Here is a 20,541-nt window from a genome sequence, read left to right on the forward strand (position 1 = left end):
TTTTTACCGGTTATGAAGACTTTCGTAAATGCCTTTTTTTGGTATATGTGGAAGCATATATGAGTAGAATTCTGGGTCATAGCATGTACCTCTGTTTAGCTTTTGTAGATCTTACAGTACTAAAAAGCACTATATCGATTAATGCTTTAATGAACAGTGTACAAGACTTCTTGCTGCTCCACATTTTTGCCAACACTTGATAATGTCAGGATATTCCATTATAGTCACTCTGTTAGGCATATAGTAGGATCATATTTTTAGTTTTAACTTATATTTTTCTGATAACTAATGATGTTGAATAACTTTTCATATATTTATCAATCTTTTTGGTAAAATGACTCTTCCAATCTTATGTCCATGTTTTGTTTGGGTTGTCTATACATTTCTTATCATGTAGAAGTGCTTTCAATATTCTGGATATGAGTTCCTAGTCATTGAAAATACAATCATGCATGGCTCAACCATGAGGATATGTTGTGAGAAATGTGTCATTAGGTGATTTTGTCCTTGTGCAAACATCATGGAGGGTGCTTAAACACACCTAGATGGTACAGTCTACTACACACCTAGTCCATATGGTATAGCCTATTGCTTCTAGGCTATAGACCTGGATAGCATGTTACTGTAGTGAATGCTGTAGGCAATTATAACAGGATGGTAAGTATTCATGTATCTAAACATATCTCAAGATAGAAAAGATGTGGTACAAATACAATCTTATAATCTTATAAGATCACTTGTTTATGTGAACCCAGACTGCATTGCAATTATCTCCTTATTGTAGCTTATCTTTTCATTCTCTAATTGGTGTCTTTAGATGAAGAAAAATTTTCAACTCATGAGTCCTCTCCTTTATGATTAGTGCTTTTTGTATCCCGTTAGAAAATCTTTGCTTTGCTTATCTTGTGGAACATGTTCTTCCATATTGAAAGCTTTATTGTTTTATCTTTCACAATGAAGTCACTCTTTAATCTACCTTGAAATTGACTAATAGATTTTTAAGTATGATGTATATATGAGTTAAGTCTCTGCAGAAGAATACTTTGGAGTGTAGGATATTTGAAGGTAAAAATCCTTAATTTCCCATAGAGAAAGACTATGCCTACAGATACCAAAGCATCTGTTCAATTTAGGGCAAAAAATCTATTAATTTGATGGTTTCATATCATGTTGACCAACTAAATGAATGATATGCTAACATTTTGACTAAAAGGGTTCAGTTGCCAGTTTGGTTTTTGTCTTGTGTAAACACAGCAAAGGGACTAAACATAAAACTCTGCTTAGAAAACAGTGATCTTGAAACTGGCTTCTGGCCCAGACATAATTACTCCCAAAATACACCTGTTAACAAACTTGGGCTTGATTTCCTTAGTCACCTCTTATGATTATAAATTAATCATTTTCCTGGCAGTGGGCTGAATTGAGTCTGCTAAGTTTCCTCTGGCTTTCGTATCCAGTGACTATCTCTTTCTCTGCTATCCCAGGCAAATCATCTCATTAATATGAAATTAAAACATAAGTAGGTTTAAAATTGCCACAGGCCACAATGGATAATTTTAGATTTTGTGAAGGAGGCAAGATTATTTTTTAAGGTCCTTTTAGCTGTAAGAGTTTATATGTATATGTGTAGGCATATATAAACACATTTATAAATAGATATACATATGCAGAGATACACAAATTTTTATGTGTACATTTATATATAAAATTATAAATTGTAAGATTATTTATTAATAATTACAGAGATTTCTGTGAAAGAATCATGTTGCTTTATTTATTCAATCTTAAATCTTACCATTACTAATGTAACCTAACATTTCATAAAATTCATAAAGTAACCATCTATAATTCTGTCACTCAGATATTACAATTTTATTACTTTCGGGATATTTTAGATTTTGTGAAGGAGGTAAGATTATTTTTAAGGCCCTTTTAGCTGTAAGAGTTTATATGTTTATGTGTATGCATATATAAACACACATTTATAAATAGATATACATATCTATACACAGCAGTTAGAAATCCCATGGACAGAGCAAGCAATAGTGTCTTCCGGCATGAGCCCCAAAGTCATGGGTGGAGATGACAGCACTTAGCCTGAGCAGCTTCTTGTTTGGGCAACTCAGGCACCAGCTCAGTAGCAATGGCGATTTATTTAGTCAACGGCTCTCAAGGCTTCTCCTGAGAGCCTCTGAGCTCAACAAAGGGCTGTTTAGTTGCAGAATTGTTGGATTCATTAAGATATCATTAAGAGTTTATATTTTAAGTCTTACTAGCTCCCTTTCATGACTGAATTGTCCTGACAGCATTGTCAATACCAGTTATTTTAAAAAGTAAGAATCTTAAATATTTTGGAATAGACTTGGCATCCCTCTCTCCATCCCGTTTCCCTAACGTTTTATTCTTGGTTATGAAGTAGCCAGCTCAGATAATGGGGGGCACAGTTTCCTGGGAAGAAAGTTAAATGGGATGTCCCTTACTTGTCTTACACTATCTGTGTCTTGTTTTGTCCATTGTTAGGTTTGAAATTTATGTGGGAGTGTTTACAACCATCTCAGGCTGGTAGTATGATGGGAACAAAGAAGGTATATAGTTTAAAAAGCTAAAGCAACCCTTTCTTCTCATCAGGACTTTGTTATTAGCTCTCAAAACAAAAGTGACTTCCATGTTTCCTTAACTTTTGGGGTAGTCATTTATTTGTTATGTATAATAATATATATTTAAATGTTGATCCAATTTTTAGCACTTTTCAGCGTTCCACCTTATCCCTATACTTTTAGCCTCTCTGCACTCATTAACCTCACCTGGGTCACTCAGAAGCAGGCCTGCTTCTTCCTGGTCCATTTCCTCCTTAGGAAGTAAATCTGCAGTGTGGACTTACCTCTTATGGACATATTTTCTCCTAAGATCCATTTGACTGAAAAATACCTTTGCTTCACCTTAGGCTTAAAAGGTATTTTAATGAGTATAAAGTTCCACTTGCAAGTTATTTTCTTTACATATATTGAAGATATCACTCCACAAGCCTCTGGATTCTATTATTTATGTTGAGAAGTCAACTGTCAGCATTACTATACTTTCTTTGAAGGTAATCTATCTTTATTCTCTGTCTGCATTTAAGATTTTCTCTTTGTCTTTGATTTTTGGCAGTTTCTCCATAATGCATCTAGGTGTAGATTTCTTTTTATATATCTTGCTTTGGATTCACTGGGTTTGTGGGATCTGTGCACTGGTGCCTTTTGTCATCTTTGGAAAACTCTTAGCTATCATCTCTTTAAATATTGACTTAGTCTCATTTATTCTATCCTTTTCTCCTGGGGCTATGATTACACAGATCTTACATATTTTTGTTCTGCCCCATGTCATGAATACTCCTTTAGGTAACTTCAAGTGTTTCTTCTCTCTGTGACTTCAGTTTTGATATTTCTGTTGATGTATTCATCAATTATGTCTTCACCATCTAATCTGCCATTAATGGTTCTTCAAATATAGGTTCCATCCCATTTAATTTTTTGTCTTCCTTGAATTCTGGTTCCATACATTTAAACTGTTCTCACTTTATCTTCTATGACTCTGATTCTCTCATCTCTATTACCCCCAGTTTTGTTTTGTGTGTATTTAATTTATTCTAACTTACCCTCCAGTTTAGTAATTTTCTCTTTTAGGGTGTCTAATTTGCTATTAAAGCCATCTTTTTTAAAAAATAAAAACTAGGTTAATTTCTTTTTAATTTATAAAACTTTTGTCTGATTATTTTTCAAATGTGCAATGTTGCATTTTTAAAAATGTTTTTGTTTTTCTGGAGATATATTTAAGCTTATCTAGTGTTTCTTTGTACATAGCCCAGTTGTTTTACAGTCTGTCTAACAGTGCCAATATATGAAGTATTTTAGGGTATTTTTCTGTTTTCTCTTTTTCTGGTTTTGCTCATGAAGACTAATTTCATTGGGCATTTGGTTGTATCTTTGACTTTGTGCTACATTGCATGTGGAAAATTATTTGCAGAAATTACTTGAGACACATAGTAGAGGTATTTCCCTCTAGAAAGAGTTTAATTTTGCTTCTCCAAGGCACTTGTGGTCCCTACAATTCCATAATTGCCTTAAACCAAATTCCAGGCTTTGCATTACCTGTGTAATCAAATAATTCAGAACTAGCAGGAAACTCCCCAGAGTTTTACTAGTTTTGGTTTGCCCACACCCTTGAGTACATGACCGTTTGGAGTCTCAGCAGTTATTTTTTGGCAGGGGATGTGATAAGGGGTGCAGGGAGTTGGACGGCAGAGCATTTCTTATAGCATGCTCCATCTTGTGCAGGACCTTGGATTTCTGTGCAGTCTCTGTCCCCTGAGAAAACCATCAAAAATAAGACTATAATACATTGGGATCGCCAAACTCTCAAAACGAAAGTGACTTCTATGTTTCCTTAACTTTTTGGGTAGTCATTTATTTGTTATGCATAATAATACATATTTAAATGTTGATCCAATTTTTAGCACTTTTTAGCAGCTTATGCAAGTAGCAGAACACTCTGTGAAATATGTTTTTTCCCATGATATTAAATTAAAAACTTGGGCTGGGCATGGTGGCTCATGCCACCTATAATCCTAGCAGTTTGTAATTCTAGCACTTTGCAATCCTAGCATTTTGGGAGGTTGAGGTGGTTGGATCACCTGAGTTCAAGACCAGTCTGGCCAATATGGTGAAACCCCATCTCTACAAAAATACAAAAATTAGCTGGGTGTAGTGATACACGCCTCTAATCCCAGCTGCTCAGGAGGCTGATTCAGAACCTGGGAGGCAGAGGAGGTTGCAGTGAACCAAGATCACACCACTGCACTCCAGCCTGGGTGACACAGTGAAACTCCATCTCAAAAAATAATAATAATAATAAATTAAAAAATAAAAACTTGAATATATTTTGGGATACAATTTAAATGTGCAATAATTCTAAACACACAACAAAAGGTTTAAAATACAGTTTCTGCTTGTGGCAGATCACATGATACTTCACCTGTAGTCAACCTCTCCTTTTTCCTTTCCCGCCAACCCTCACGCTCCCTGACATACACACAGATGCACACAAAAACCCTTTTTTGTTACTGTTTTTCTGTGGGAAAATAGATGAAGAGAACTTTCCTATTTTATTTATATTACATTTTTTGGATCTATTCTTTTTGCTTTTGCTTTTATATTTTTTATAGTCATTACTTGTGGGTTTTTTTTTTTCTCGCTCTGAGCTATGGAGAATTTCACAAGCTGTTTATCTAATTTCTTGATTTACTATTCATTCTGTTCTTTAAGGCCTCCACTCTATTTGCCATTTTTAGTCTAACAGTTTCTCTCTGAAAGTATTCTTTCCTGTTCTCAAGTTGTTCCTTTTTCATTTATATAATACCTTATGGAATCCATTGAGAATATAAATTACATTTTAAACACAGTTTTCTGCTGAAGTCAGCTTGGTGCGTGATCTGTTTCTTCACAGAACATTTCCTCCAATAATTCAGATGCATCACTTTTTTTGAACTACGGAATTTTTTTCCAGTATAGTATTTTTCTTTGTTTTGTTATTATTTTAGATGTTTGTGTGCATCCAATATGTGGAGCTCAAATAAGTTGTCTTGAAAAAATATAGAGAGAGAAAGAGAAATAATATATTTATATATTCAAATCTTTTCATCCTTAAAAAGGAAGGAAAATCTCTCTCTCTCTCTCTCTCCCTTCCTCCCTCTCTCTCTCTCTCTCATCTATTCTTTGCCCAGGTAAGACTTTATCTGCCTGTGGAAGTAGGAAAAGAGTCGTTCCGCAGAGAATCCTGCTGCTGACCAAGTTTTCTTCTCTGTTTGTCACTGTACCGCCTTCATTAGGAGCTCGTGTGACTCAAGGAGCTCTTGCTCCAACTTCCCGATCGCTGAAGTTACAAAAATCAGTTCTCTTCCCAAGGCTACCAAAGCAGTTTTTGGGCACGCTGAACATTTCTGTTAATGTCTTACAAAGTCCACTGCTAAAGAATATTTCCCCTTCTTACCTCACAGATATTCTGTCAAAGAGCTGTCCCTCCCGCCTCTTCTCTGGGAAGCCCAACGTAATCTCTTCTCTGTACTTAGGCTTTCATAAAAGGCAGGAAGAGCCTAGGGCTTTTGTATTTGGATCTTCAAAAATTCCCTGTGCAAGAAAATATTAAGGGCTTTCCTATGTGCTTGAAATCGGAGAATTAAAAGATAAAGAGAGCAAAATACAGCTTAGCTCAAGAACAGCAAATTGCTGTAAGGTATCTGGTTATCAAAATATAGAAGTCACATTTAAGTACGTATTCCTTGAAAGAAAAAAGGAAATAAGAACAGAAACAAAAAGAACGGAAGTTACTTTTTCATATCCTCAGGAAGCTCTTTGACCAGTATTGGGACTGGTGCTGTTTTATTTCTCCTATTTGAAAAAATCAAAGCAAACGAGCACATAGTTATTATTAAATACATGTGCTGAGTATGATGAAGAAAATACTTTCACCAAATGTACCAAGTTTATTTATCATCAACTGATGACATGGGATTGATGTCATCAGCAGCTCTTAGGTGGTCCAGAATATGAGTTTTGATTACCGCCATGGGTGTCTAAGTTTTGATAAAATGTTAATAAAAGCTATACTTTGGGTCATTTCAATAGGAACTTGGGAGAATTGAAAATGAAACAGTGAATCAAATTTTTAATGTGGTTTTGCCATCACCATTAAAAGCTGTAGGAGATAAAGAAACAAATACATGACAATACCAAAATATGCCTCCGTGCTCCTTACGTACTGGGTTGGAACTCTCAAGCGTGCTCAATGGCACTGTATTTCACTTCCAATTGAAGTTAATAAGAGAGATCTCCCCAAACAATTGTTTGAGTATTTGTATAAATAGTCTAGGATGAAGCTTAAATCTTAACATCGTGGTCAAATCTAACACTACCCATCCCTGAGACAGAACAGGAAGAGGTAAAGCTAACCTTCACCAAATGCATCTATACAGCTATGGTTAGCCTTCTTACGTAGCTTTACCAAGTAAGGTGGGAAAATCACTGAAATGGTGGGCCACGGTTATTTTCAAGTGGTAGCAGGCCATTTTTGGATGGTTGTATCTATTTTGAAAGTATGTAGAGTTTAGTTTACCACATGGACAGTTGGTAACTGCCAATTCAACCTTGCAGGTCTGAGAAATTTTGATTATATACCACAAATGCTAGTATCTGATATATGGCAAAGAGGATATATGTATCTGAAATACTAGGTCTTCAGTCCCAATATGGAACTGTTAAAATTGTGACTAAGTATAGCATTTAAATCACTATTAACATCACCAGCTTCATTATTAGAAAACTTAATGCAGTAATATGAAAATTTTAGTGAATAACAATAATAGCTGGTATTTACCAAATGCTTTATATGAGCTGAACATCATGGTAAGTATTTCACATATTTTTTTTCTGATTTAAGCCTCGTGACTTTATTACCTATTTTGCAGAATAGGAATCTGAGGCTTAAAGAGGTTAGATAAATTACAGGTGTCAAAGCAGGGTTTTGAATCTACATTTCCCAAATGCTAAAGTTGGCATCTGTATTAATCAGTTCTCACACTGCTATAAAGAAATAACCTGAGCAGGGTAATTTATACGAAAAGAGGTTTCACTGGCTCACAGTTCAGCAGGCCGTACAGGGAGTATGGCGGCATCTGCTTCTGGGGAGGCCTCAGGGAGCTTTTACTCATGGCGGAAGGCAAAGTGGGAGCAGGCATCTTACATGGTGGGAGCAGGAGGAAGCAAGCGAGTGGGGAGGTGCCACACACTTTTAAACCATCATTTCTCATGAGAACTCACTATTGTGATGACAGCACCAAGGGGGATGATGTTAAACCATGAGAAACCACCCCCATGATCCAATAACCTCCCACCAGGCACCAACTCCAACACTGGGTATTACAATTGAACATGAGATTTGGGTGAGGACACAGAATCAAACCATGACAGCATCCTTTTCATTAAACCAGGTTACTTCATGCATAGACTTTCTATTAAAAGATCCCTGTTGCTGCAGTGTATTTACACTTGAGGCTTTGATTATCTAAACTTGGAGTGGATGTTTAAAAAGACTAAGAGGTTGTGTATAAGACTTTTTCAAACATAATCTATCATATCTACTCTTAAATAAGAGTAGACTGTAACTCTACTCTTTGTTTTGTTTGATAGATTTCAAACATAATCTATCATATCTACTTTTTTTTATTTTTTATTATTATTATACTTTAAGTTCTAGGATACATGTGCATAACGTGCAGGTTTGTTGCATATGTATACTTGTGCCATGTTGCTGTGCTGCACCCTTCAACTCGTCAGCACCCATCAACTCGTCATTTACATCAGGTATAACTCCCAATGCAATCCCTCCCCCTTCCCCCCTCCCCATGATAGGCCGCGGTGTGTGATGTTCCCCTTCCCGAGTCCATGTGATCTCATTGTTCAGTTCCCACCTATGAGTGAGAACATGCGGTGTTTGGTTTTCTGTTCTTGTGATAGTTTGCTAAGAATGATGGTTTCCAGCTGCATCTATGTCCCTACAAAGGACACAAACTCATCCTTTTTTATGGCTGCATAGTATTCCATGGTGTATATGTGCCACATTTTCTTAATCCAGTCTGTCACTGATGGACATTTGGGTTGATTCCAAGTCTTTGCTATTGTAAATAGTGCCGCAATAAACATACGTGTGCATGTGTCTTTATAGCAGCATGATTTATAATCCTTTGAGTATATACCCAGTAATGGGATGGCTGGGTCATATGGTACATCTAGTTCTAGATCCTTGAGGAATCGCCATACTGTTTTCCATAATGGTTGAACTAGTTTACAATCCCACCAACAGTGTAAAAGTGTTCCTATTTCTCCACATCCTCTCCAGCACCTGTTGTTTCCTGACTTTTTAATGATCGCCATTCTAACTGGTGTGAGATGGTATCTCATTGTGGTTTTGATATGCATTTCTCTGATGGCCAGTGATGATGAGCATTTTTTCATGTGTCTGTTGGCTGTATGAACGTCTTCTTTTGAGAAATGTCTGTTAATATCCTTTGCCCACTTTTTGATGGGGTTGTTTGTTTTTTTCTTGTACATTTGTTTGAGTTCTTTGTAGGTTCTGGATATTAGCTCTTTGTCAGATGAGTAGATTGCAAAAATTTTCTCTCATTCTGTAGGTTGCCTGTTCACTCTGATAGTAGTTTCTTTTGCTGTGCAAAAGCTCTTTAGTTTAATTAGATCCCATTGGTCAATTTTGTCAAAAATCAATGAAAGCATTCTGTGAAAGAGAACTGACTGTATAAATTTATTATAAAAATATTGTACATTTTATTATTGCTTGTGAATTGTGTGTTGCATAGTCTTGATATCAGTAAAATTAATAAATATATGTACTTAATTCATATGCATATAATTTTTCCAAGAGAACCAGTTGTTTGACATTTACCAGCATGCCACCAATCAGGCTTCAATAAGTATCTAACTGGTGCTTGCCTCAGTGATGTCAATAGACCCAATTTGTCCCTAATGATTTTTTCTACAGACAAACCAAGCAAATAAAAATTGGATAGTAGACAGTAGTCAAATCAGATAGGACATTTGATAATCCTTGGTCACCATAAAGTGATAAGCATCATACCTCTCACAGCTACATCCAACCCAAAGGAGTACCTGGTACAATTAATTACCTTGAGACCAGAGATAAAGAAAATTGATAGTCAGGTGGTTGGTACCTGTGTTGATCAGGAAATGAAAAATGCTATGGATTACATACAACTGTAGAAGCTCAACAACTCAAATAGTTTTCTTTCTTGCTCACCTCACAGTCCAATGTGGTATAGTGAATTGGGGGTAGAGGCTCTGCTCCACATTCACGTAGGGACCCAGGCTCCTCCCATTCAGTGGCTACACTATCCCAGGGGTCTTGAGTCCTCATGGGATGTCCTGTGTCAGGTTCACCCACAAGGGGAGTGTATGGTGGTTGGAGTGGGCAGTTTTAGGCACTAGATCTGGTAGTTAACATGCAACACTTCCAGTCCATATCTCATTAGCCAGAATCCAACTGGCAGTAGGGACTGGAAAAAGGTAATCTTCCCACTTTCCCTGGAAGAAAACAAAACAAGAATTTGTGGACATATGGCACTGCCTCTGCCACTACTTCCCTTTTTCTTCTTTGCCTAGCAAGCTCCCATAAACAGGACATTTTCCCTTCCAAAGTATATGCCAATGAGGATCCTTGATTTAGTCAAACTGTGTGGTAAACTTGAAATGACCTGGATAAACTAATCAATAGTCATCTATTGCAGACATGTAGGTTTTGGGATGGTCCCCAGATTTTCCAATATACTCATGTTGCTGGGAGATTGTGGGAGGAATAAGATGTGAGGTTAAAAGGACGTTCTTGCTTTTATGTAATTGTTTTTCTACTTTAAGTTTTACAAAATAGTTACTCAAAGTACTTGCACAATTAGTGCATATATCTTTAGGTCAGTGCATTCCTTTATGTTCTTGCAATTTCTTGATGTTTTTTAAGCTTGATATTTATGTAAGGGTGGGTGGGACATAAAAAGAGATATTAGAAGTAGATAAAGCATAGAGAATACTAAGGAGAGGTCCAAGAATAGACATGCATCCTGAAGAACATAATTGTGTTGTTACATTTGCAAAATGCAAAGACAAATATTCAAGAACATGAACTAAGGGTAAAGTGCTTGCCTGTGTGTATTGTATGTCTGTGTGTGTGTTGGTGGGTGTGTGAGTGACTTGCTGAACTCTATTTCTGGGGTATGATTCTAAGGGCAGCATAGTAGGAATGTGCTCCTGGAAAGGCATCAAGCAAACAGGCGACCTTCCTCTTCCCAACCTGTGTGCCAATGGTGACATATATGTGAGGGAGGTGCCTCCACATGCCTCTTCCCATCTGCTTCCTAGGTTTTTTTAACAGAATGGAAATGCTGAGAGTCACGGCAAAGCCAGAGCCACTGCTGTCAGTTGGCCCAAGGACACCTGCCCTCGTGGTGTTTGGCACAACCCAAGTCACCTACACTTTAATAAGGTCAGCAATCCAGGCCTGTCCACTGCAGGAACTGCACGTGCATTAGAAGACTATTATTCCCAGGTGTCTCTCCTTAAGAGCAAAGAAGCCATGAAAGAGAGAAATTTGAGGACCCAGAAAGTGAAGCGTAAGGACTGTTTAGCATCTGATGGGGGCCCTCTTTAGACCCTTGTTTCTGTGGAAAGGCTCCTACCTGTGTAGTCCTTGCCTGCATCTCTCCTCTGGGTCTCTCCTGGCGTAATTTTACCATCTGTCATAGGGAGTATTCTGGGAGAGGCCTTCCTATTCTTGTAACCTGCAGAGGAATGACAGATGAATGTGGGGGAAGGGGAAGCACATGTCCCCCTCTCTGAGTGGGCTTGTGTGACTTCAAGTCAAGCAGAGCTATAATTGCAAGTGAGCTTTTGAAAGGAATATACTCCCAAATGTCAAGGGTTGCATCTTCCTTAACTGTCTTTCTGTTTGTCGTCTATCTTTTTTTCCTGAAATTTGTTTTTGATAAAGGGGAGAATCCTACTCCCCAAAAATAAAAATATTGGGACTAGGTATAGGGGGAGAAGTTGCCTACAAAAGAGCTGCACAAAGGAGTTTTGGCAGGTAAAATCTATATCCTGATTGTGGTGATGATTACCTGACTCCATGCATTTATTAAAACTCATGGAACTCCACAGCCAAAAAGTGACTTACTGTTTATAAACTAAAAAGTATATTTGTAAACACTTCAGACATGTCAATAGGCATTGTAGCTCCCTTTATGAAAATGATAATCATGTGAATTAAAGGGACAAGAAAACATTTATTTAAATCGATTGAATTGTCCTACTCTATCCAATATGGTAGACACTTGCACGTGTGGCGGTTGAGCACTTCAAATGAATAGACCAAATGGAAATAAGTGTAAAATACACACTCATTTCAAGGACTTCATGCAAGAGAGAATGTAAATATTGCATTAACATTTTATATTCATTACATATTGAAATGATAATGCTTTGGATATATGGGATTAAATAATATGTATTATTAAAATTAATTTTATCTGGTTCTTTTGATTTATTATGGCTAGTAGAAAATTGAAAGTTATATTTGTGATTCACACTGTTTCTATTGGACACTGCTGAGCTGATACTATGTACCAGGAATCAGAGAATTATGCAATTAGAAACTAGTATGGAAACTCCCTTGTTTGTTACCCACTCCCCTGCAATTTTATACTCGTTATCCAAAGTTTGTTCTTAGTTATCAGCTATTTCTTCCCTATGTTCCGTTTTGTTATGGAACTGAGACTTAAAGTATAATCTGTAATCCAATGACTCCTAAATAGTGATATCCCAATCCTACATCTATCTAAACCAGTAGTTTTCCAACCAGGGCTGATGTTGTGCCACCGCCTCCCCAGGGGACATCTGGCAATGTCTGGATACATCTTAATTGTCACAACTTGGGGAATGAGAATATTACTGGCATCTGGTGGACAGAGGCCAGAGATGGTGCTAAGCATCTTACAGTAAGTAGGACAGCCCTTAGAATCGATAACTACTCAGTCTAAGATGTCAATACTGCTGAGGTTGAGAAACACTTGTAAATATTTGTCAGTATCCTCATTGATATAACAAATGTATATTGATAACCTATAATGTAAAACTATGCTAAGTATTTTGAGGAAATCAAAGATAAATTAGATATAGATCCTACATATACCATATTTACAAAGATAAAATTCACAATTGTTTGAAACAGAGTAGGTGATCAATGATGTCATAATAAGATAATATCATAGGAAGAGATTATGATAAGTGATGGGTAAAAATATGGATGAGTTCTCACTTGTATTCTTTGTTTTCAAAAGCCAACATAATATTTCTAGTTGGATATCCTTAAATCGAACACAGCTAAAACTTAACTCATCAATGTTCCCTATCACCACAAGAAATCGTTTTCTAAGTATATCATTATTCATTTAATTTCCTAGGTTTATCTCTTCTATCTTCTATATTTATTATTAAGATTAAATTAAATTCTGTAATGTAGTTAATATCAATAATTTTGCTCATTTTTCTTTTTTCCCAACTGTGGGCAAACAATTTTAGGAACTTATTGGTGCATTAAAAAGTTTAAATATACAATATGGTCCCAGCAAGTAATTTAGTGAAGGAGGTATGTGAATTGCCAAAATAGGATGACTACTATGCAGATAGTAAATAACTGTCAAATAAATGACAGGGATAAATATCATAGAAATTCTGGGGAAAATAATATCAATATAAATATATGGAAGCCTAGAGCAATTTGCACATTATTCTATTTCAGATTCTCATACCTGTATTGCTAAAATAGACTCTTCTACAATTCCTGCTCTAAAACCCCCAAGTGTTATTTTTAGTTAAAATTTCCTAAAATATATATTTTATCATGGCATTTCTTCTGCTCCAAAGTCTCCCATCACTTCCTCTTATCTAAGACAAACGTCTAAACTCATCTTCTCACCTTTAAAGGCATTCTACAATTTGACCCAAACCTATCTTCATTTCCCACTATGCCCTAATTGCAAACACCACACCAGCCAGGTTGGCCTATTCGTAAGCCCCTGGCTCTGTGTTTTTGCAGGCCTCTCCTCTCTTTCCCTTTGTTAATATTAATTCAAGCCATCTTTCCGGGTTCATCTCAAGCTCCTTGAAGCTTTCCCTACCTCTCCAGGGCATGCTCTTTCCCTTCTTTGAATTCCTTTGCACTCATAATAAATACTGTTAAATTTTGAATATTCTTATTCTCTAGAATTTGCGCTTATAATCAATACTGTCTAAGAGTAAATTTTCTTACTCTCTGGGATGAAACAAGCCATGTTGAAATGTCCTTTTGATACTTGAGTTCACTTAACGGAGTCCCTAGAAGATACTCAATGTCTATTTGCTGGTCAAAGAAAGAGTTATTGATGTTGTGCAATTGGAAGAATACTACTATGATTCTTCTATCAAAATGATATATAACTGATTCCTTTAAACAAACAGATCAAAAATCTCTTACATGTAATAAGTGTTATATTTCAAAGCAATTAACTTGAGGACAAAACACATTCTAATTTTCACATGTTTTTAGTACTCCTTTTTAGGAATTTCTTTGAGAGCCTGTAACACATCCTTTAATATATTCAAAGACTATACATCTTCATTCTGTGAAGGTTAACTTGGCTTTTCAAACTGGCATTTAGAGCCAAGTTGGGGGATTAAGATGAGTGAAGCTGGGAATATCATAAGTGATTTAAAAAAGAGGTGCAAGTGGAATCAAGAGACTCAGTTTTCCTGTTGATTTTAAAGTGTCTCTGAAGGCAGTTTTAAATAAATGCTAGAGTTCTGATTTCACTTAGGATGTAGAAATCTATAAAAGATGTCCTTTCAAATCCAATAATGAAAAAAGTTTAAAAAGTTACAAAATAAAAACTTTTCTGAGCCAATCAAAAAGATAAGGTGTCACAGCAACCAATTAAATTGAGTTCCAGTGAGTTAGAAGTCCTTCCAAGGTAAGATGAAACACATAAATGGCTTCATCTTTGGCAGAGTATGGGAGGAACAGGTGAATATAAGTGGGTATAAAGAAATAACCTAAAATGGTACATGCTTAAAGGCCAAGTATAGGTAACTAAAGAAGTTAGGTATAGCCAGGGGACCCAGATATAAGGATAATTCATATACACTTGTTATCTCTTTTTCATGTGCTTCCTTAAGATATTCACAAGAAATACTGAGGGCAGGGAAAAAGACCCAAGGGACACCTGCTTGGTGGCCCAGGTATTCTTGAAACAATTGTACTTTAAGTACAGAGAAACAAATATAAAAGTGACAATATTTTCTCATCAGGAACAATGAAACTATAAAAAGATTTTTAAAGACATGAAGAACACCAGGAACGCTAGAAATAAAGGTAAATATGAAATACTTTCTTTTTCTTTCTTCACGTTAAAATATAATTAATGTTATAAAGTAAAAATAGTAACACTATATTGTGAGGCTTATAACACGTAAAACTAAAATGTGTGACAACACTAGCCCAAATAATAAGAGATAAAAAGAAGGAATTAAGCCTAGAAATCAATAATGAAAACATATCTGGAAGTCCTCAAATATTTGAGAATAAAACAATGCATTTTTAAATAACCGATGGGCCAAAGAGGAAGTCACAAGAAAAGTAGAAAATATTTTGAATTAAGTAAATAAGAACAAAACATCAAAATGTGTGAGACACAGGTAAAGCAGTGCTCAGAGGCAAATTTATAGCATTAAATACCTATATTAGAAAAAAGGAAGACCCTCAAATCAATAATCTACATCAGAGATCAGTAAACTTTCTCTCTCAAGTTTACTAAGAATGGCCAGATCATCAATATTTGAGGCTTTTGTGGATCATATAGTCCCTTTTATAACTACTCAGCACTACATTTTAGTGTGAAAACAACCATAGACAATGTAGAAACAAATGAGTTTATCTGTGTTTCACTACAACTTTATTAATGGACATGAAATTTGAATTTTATCTAATTTTCACATGCCACAAAATATTATTCTTTTAATTTTTTTCAATCTTGTAAAAATGTAAAAATGATGCTGCAAAATTTAACACAGTATCAATCAACATCTCAGCAGAAATTTTTTTGGTAGAAATTGCTAAGTTCATTCTAAAATATATATGAAAAAGCGAAGGACCTGGTGGAGAATTAATACTATGTAGTTTCAGAGTTTACCATAAAGATATACTGATCAAGATGCTCTGGTATTGGCATGAGGATAGACATAAATCAATGGAATAGTATAGGCAGTCCAGAAAGAGAACCAGACATACAATTCCCTTGAGTTTTGACAAGGGCAACTTGGTGATTTATTGAGGAAAGAGAATTTTCAACAAATTATATTCAAATTAGATATTCAGCAAGAAATAAAAAATATATCTCAATCCATATGTCATGTTATAGATATGAACTAACTCAAAATGAATCATAGACTAAGTGTAAGAGCTAAGCTATAAAACATCCATTAGAAGAAAACCTAGGAAAAAAATCTTTGTAATCTTTGGTTTGAACATATATTTTTAGATAGGACACAAAAGGCACAAACCATAAAAGAAAAAACTTGAGTAACATCACTTCATCAAAATTAAAAACATCTGCTCTGGAAAATACTGTTAAGAAAATGAAAATACAAGACAAAGACTGGGAGAAAATAATTTTCATGTTAAAATATATACCTGATAAAGAACATGTATCAAGAGTATATGAATAACTTTAAGTAAGAAAAAGAATACAACTAAAGGACAGCCAGAAGATTTGAGCAGGCACTTCATAAAAGAAGAAATACAGGCTGGGTGTAGTGGCTCACATCTGTAATCCCAGCACTTTGGGAGGCTGAAGTGGCAGGGTCATTTGAGCCCAGGAGTTTGAGACCAGCCTGGCAACATAGGGAGTCTTCATGTTTACAAAAATCAAAACAAAAATATTAGCCAGGTGTTGTGGTGCATGCTGGTAGTCCCAGCTACTCCGCAAGCTGAGATGGGGGGATCACTTGAGCCTGGGAAGTCAAGGCTGCAGTGAGCCATGATCATACCACTGCATTCAGTGTGGGCAACAGAGGGAGATCCTGTCTCAAAAAAAAAAAAAAGAAAGAAAAGAAACTAGAACAAAAAAGAAGAGAGATACAAAAGGAATATAAACCAATGAAAAGATGCTCAATGACATCAGAAAACTATTAATACAAATTAAAGCCCCTATGAGACACCATTACAACCTATTAAAATGGCTAACATTTAAAAATAGGCCAGGTGTAATGGCTCATGCCTGTAATCCCAGTGCTTTGGGAGGCCAAGGTGGGCAGATCATTGAGGGCAGGGGTTCAAGACTAGCCTGGCCAAAGTGGCGAAACCCTACTAAAAATTTAAAACATTAGCCGGATGTAGGGGCGGGCACCTGTAATCCCAGCTACTCGGGAGGCTGAGGCAGGAGAATTGCTTGAACCTGGGAGGCAGAGGATGCGATGAGCCGAGATCACGCCACTGCACTCCAGTCTGGGTGACAGAGTGAGACTCCTTCTCAAAAAATAAAATAAAATAAAATGGCTAACATTTTAAAACTAATAGCTGACAATAGAAAAGACTAGAAAAGATGCAACACATCTGAAACTCTCACACATTGCTGTGCAAAATGTCACAGAAACTTTAGAAAATGGTTTGACAGTTTATTGTAAAGTTAAACCTACACTTAATGTACAACATACAACCCAGCAATGCCACTCCTGAGTATTTAGTCACACACACACAAATATATATATGGCTACACAAAGGCCTACCTGCAAAATTTATTCAGAACTGCCAAGAAACAACTACCAACTGATGAGTGGATAAACATATTACTTTACACTCATTCAAGGAAATATCACTCAGTGATAAAAAGCAACTAACTTGATGCGTGCAACAACGTGGATGAGTTTCAAAAGCGTTAAACTAAGTTTTAAAAGACGGATGTAAAGGCTACATACTGCTTGAGTCCATTTACACGACATTCTGCACAAAGCAAAACTATAGGGTCAGGAACCACATCAGTGATTTCTCAGTGCTGGGGAGTTGAGGAATGGTTGACTCCAAAGGAGCACGTTTAAATTTTGGGGTGAAGGAAATATTCTCTGTTAATTGTGGTAGTGGTTTCCTAATCATGTACACATCTCAAAGTTTATGAAATTAAACTCTTAAAATGATAAATTCTGTGTTATGCAACTTCTACTTCAATAAACCTGGCTTTTAAAAAATAATCTAAGTAGGAATAAGGCATAATTGGAAAAAAAAATACAAACTCAATGTGCTCAATTTGCATTACCCTTATTTGACTACATTAAAAAGGCAATGTTGACCCAGCATGGTGACTCACACCTGTAATCCCGGCACACTGGGAGGCCGAGGCAGGCAGATCACTTGAGGTCAGAAGTTCGAGACCAACCTGGCCAACATGGTGAAGCCCCATTTCTACTAAAAATACAAAAGTTAGCCGGCTTTGGTGGCACGCGCCTGTGGTCCCAGCTACTTGGAAGACTGAGGCAGGAGAATCACTTGAACCTGGGAGGCAGAGGCTGCAGTGAGTCAAGATCGCACTACTGCACTCCAGCCTGGGCAACAGAGTGAGACTTCGACTCAAAAACAAAAAATGGCAATATTTTCCACCGTTCCAATTATGCAACAACTTATGCCTGATCTTGGTCAAGACCCCAATTTTTGGAGATAAGGACAATTGCATTCACCTCAGATCATCGCTGTGAGGACTGAAAGAGATAATGTGTGAAAAAGAAACCACTGCATAAGAAAGCACCTGTTTCCTGCTGCTGGAGTCCTATGTCCCAGCTCATACAACTGGGCAATGCTCACAAAAGACTCAGATGTCAAGTAGTGCCTAAAATCAATTTATTATTATACACCAACACAGCCAACTGTGATGGGAGTTTGACAAATGTGTTGCTGAATATGAATATGAACACGTAGTGCTAAAACTCTAAATGCTGGCATGGAGGTCTTATTCAAGTTGTGTATATCACTCATTTATTACTTGTTATTGCTGAGAAGTATTCCATTGTATAGATACACCACCATTTGATTGTCCATTCACCAGATGATGGACTTTACCTACTATTTTTATCAGGTTGTTTGTCTTCTTTTATTGAATTTACAAGTTTTTAGTGTACTCTGAATACCAATCTATCAAATGTATGTATTACAAACTGTATTGCAGATACAGTTAGATAAAAGGCATAAGTTCTAGTATTTGATAGTATAGTAATCATAGTTAACAATAATGTATTGCACATTCCAAAATAACGAGAAGAATTGTACTGTTCCCAACACAAAGAAAAGATAAATGTTTGAGGCAATGGCTATCCCAATTACCCTGATTTGATCATTACACATTGTATATTTGTATCAAAATATCACATGTACCTCCCATATTTCTTAAGTGAGAGTGAACAATGCAAAATCACATTGTGATATTCTGTGGGGTTTCTCGGCTTCATTATGCCACTAGATATGTTACTGTGTGAGAGGCAACGTGTAAGTTATTTGCTGAGTACATGAAAACAGGTTTATTTTCCTCTTTACAATTTAGAAAGCATTTCACATGTGACATCTAATTTGATTTAGCCTTGGCAAAAGAGACCAGGCGTTGGGGCCAACCACTTCCACAGCAGGGGTTAATCGAGGTTACTTCTTTTAAATCATTATTACTGATCTCTGTACTAAAAGACAGGCATGAAAGAGAAATTCCCTTAATAACTTACTGATGGGGCAAGAAACGAACTATAAGCAAACCATCTTAAACCAGAGTTTCTCAACCTACTTCAAGTCATCTGGGGTGCTTGTTAAATATTCTGAGCTCCCATCCATGACTTACTAATCCAAACCTCTAAAGGCAGTGTCTGGTGATCTGCATTATTTTAATAAGCTGTCCCATGATTTTTTTGATAATAATTTTTATTTTTATTTTTATTTTATTATATTGAGACTGAGTCTCACTCTGTCGCCCAGGCCAGAGTGCAATTACAGCTCACTGCAGCCTCATCCTCCTGGGCTCAAGTGATCCTCCTGTCTCAGCCTCCTGAGTAGCTAGGACCGTAAGTGTGTGCCACAACAATTGACTAAATATTTTTATTTTTATTTTTTTATTTTTTGTAGAGACGGGTTCTTGCCATGTTGCCCAGGCTGGTCTTCAACTCCTGAGCTTAAGTGGTCTGCCTGCCTCAGCCTCCCAAAGTGCTGGGATTATAGGCATGAACCACAGTAAGTGGTCAATAATTTTTTATTATTATTGTCCAGCCAGTGGTCATAGGTTGGCTGACTTTGTACAAGATGATGCTTTAATGTCCTTCTGATATCTTTTCCATGGTCTGCAGTATTCAACTCATTGAGACCGAGGGAAATATTCTGCCAGATGCCTTGAAAGAGTTAATTAAAATAATTGATTGTGAGGCTAAGTTGAGTGCAACTCTCTTTATGAAGCCACTGTGGTCTCTTATTAGTTCCCTTATAGTCTGAGAACCAACACTGACATTGATTTTTATTGTTATTTTTGATTAATTTTTTTCATTCATTAGCCAAAATTAACACAACTAGATTGCTTCAGAACATAAAAATGTTTAGATTTTGAAGGAAAAAGTGAAATCCTTAATCACTGTGACATTGATACACATTCCATCTTTGCACTACATTTCCTCAGTAATACAAAACGAAACACTTTTAGCTCTGTGACTCCTGGAGAGTTAGGCAGCTAAATTTGGTCACCATCTGAGCCAACAGATGAAGTAGTGGAGGACAAAACGAAAGTTTCGAATAAGGCATTCCACGAGGTAAGGCGCTCGTTGACTACTGAGAAACATAAATAGCCTTGACCCATTTGGCTAACTACACAAGGAAAGAAGGCTG

Source organism: Chlorocebus sabaeus, chromosome 3 (genome assembly GCF_047675955.1).
Source record: "Chlorocebus sabaeus isolate Y175 chromosome 3, mChlSab1.0.hap1, whole genome shotgun sequence".
Lineage (NCBI taxonomy): Eukaryota > Metazoa > Chordata > Mammalia > Primates > Cercopithecidae > Chlorocebus > Chlorocebus sabaeus.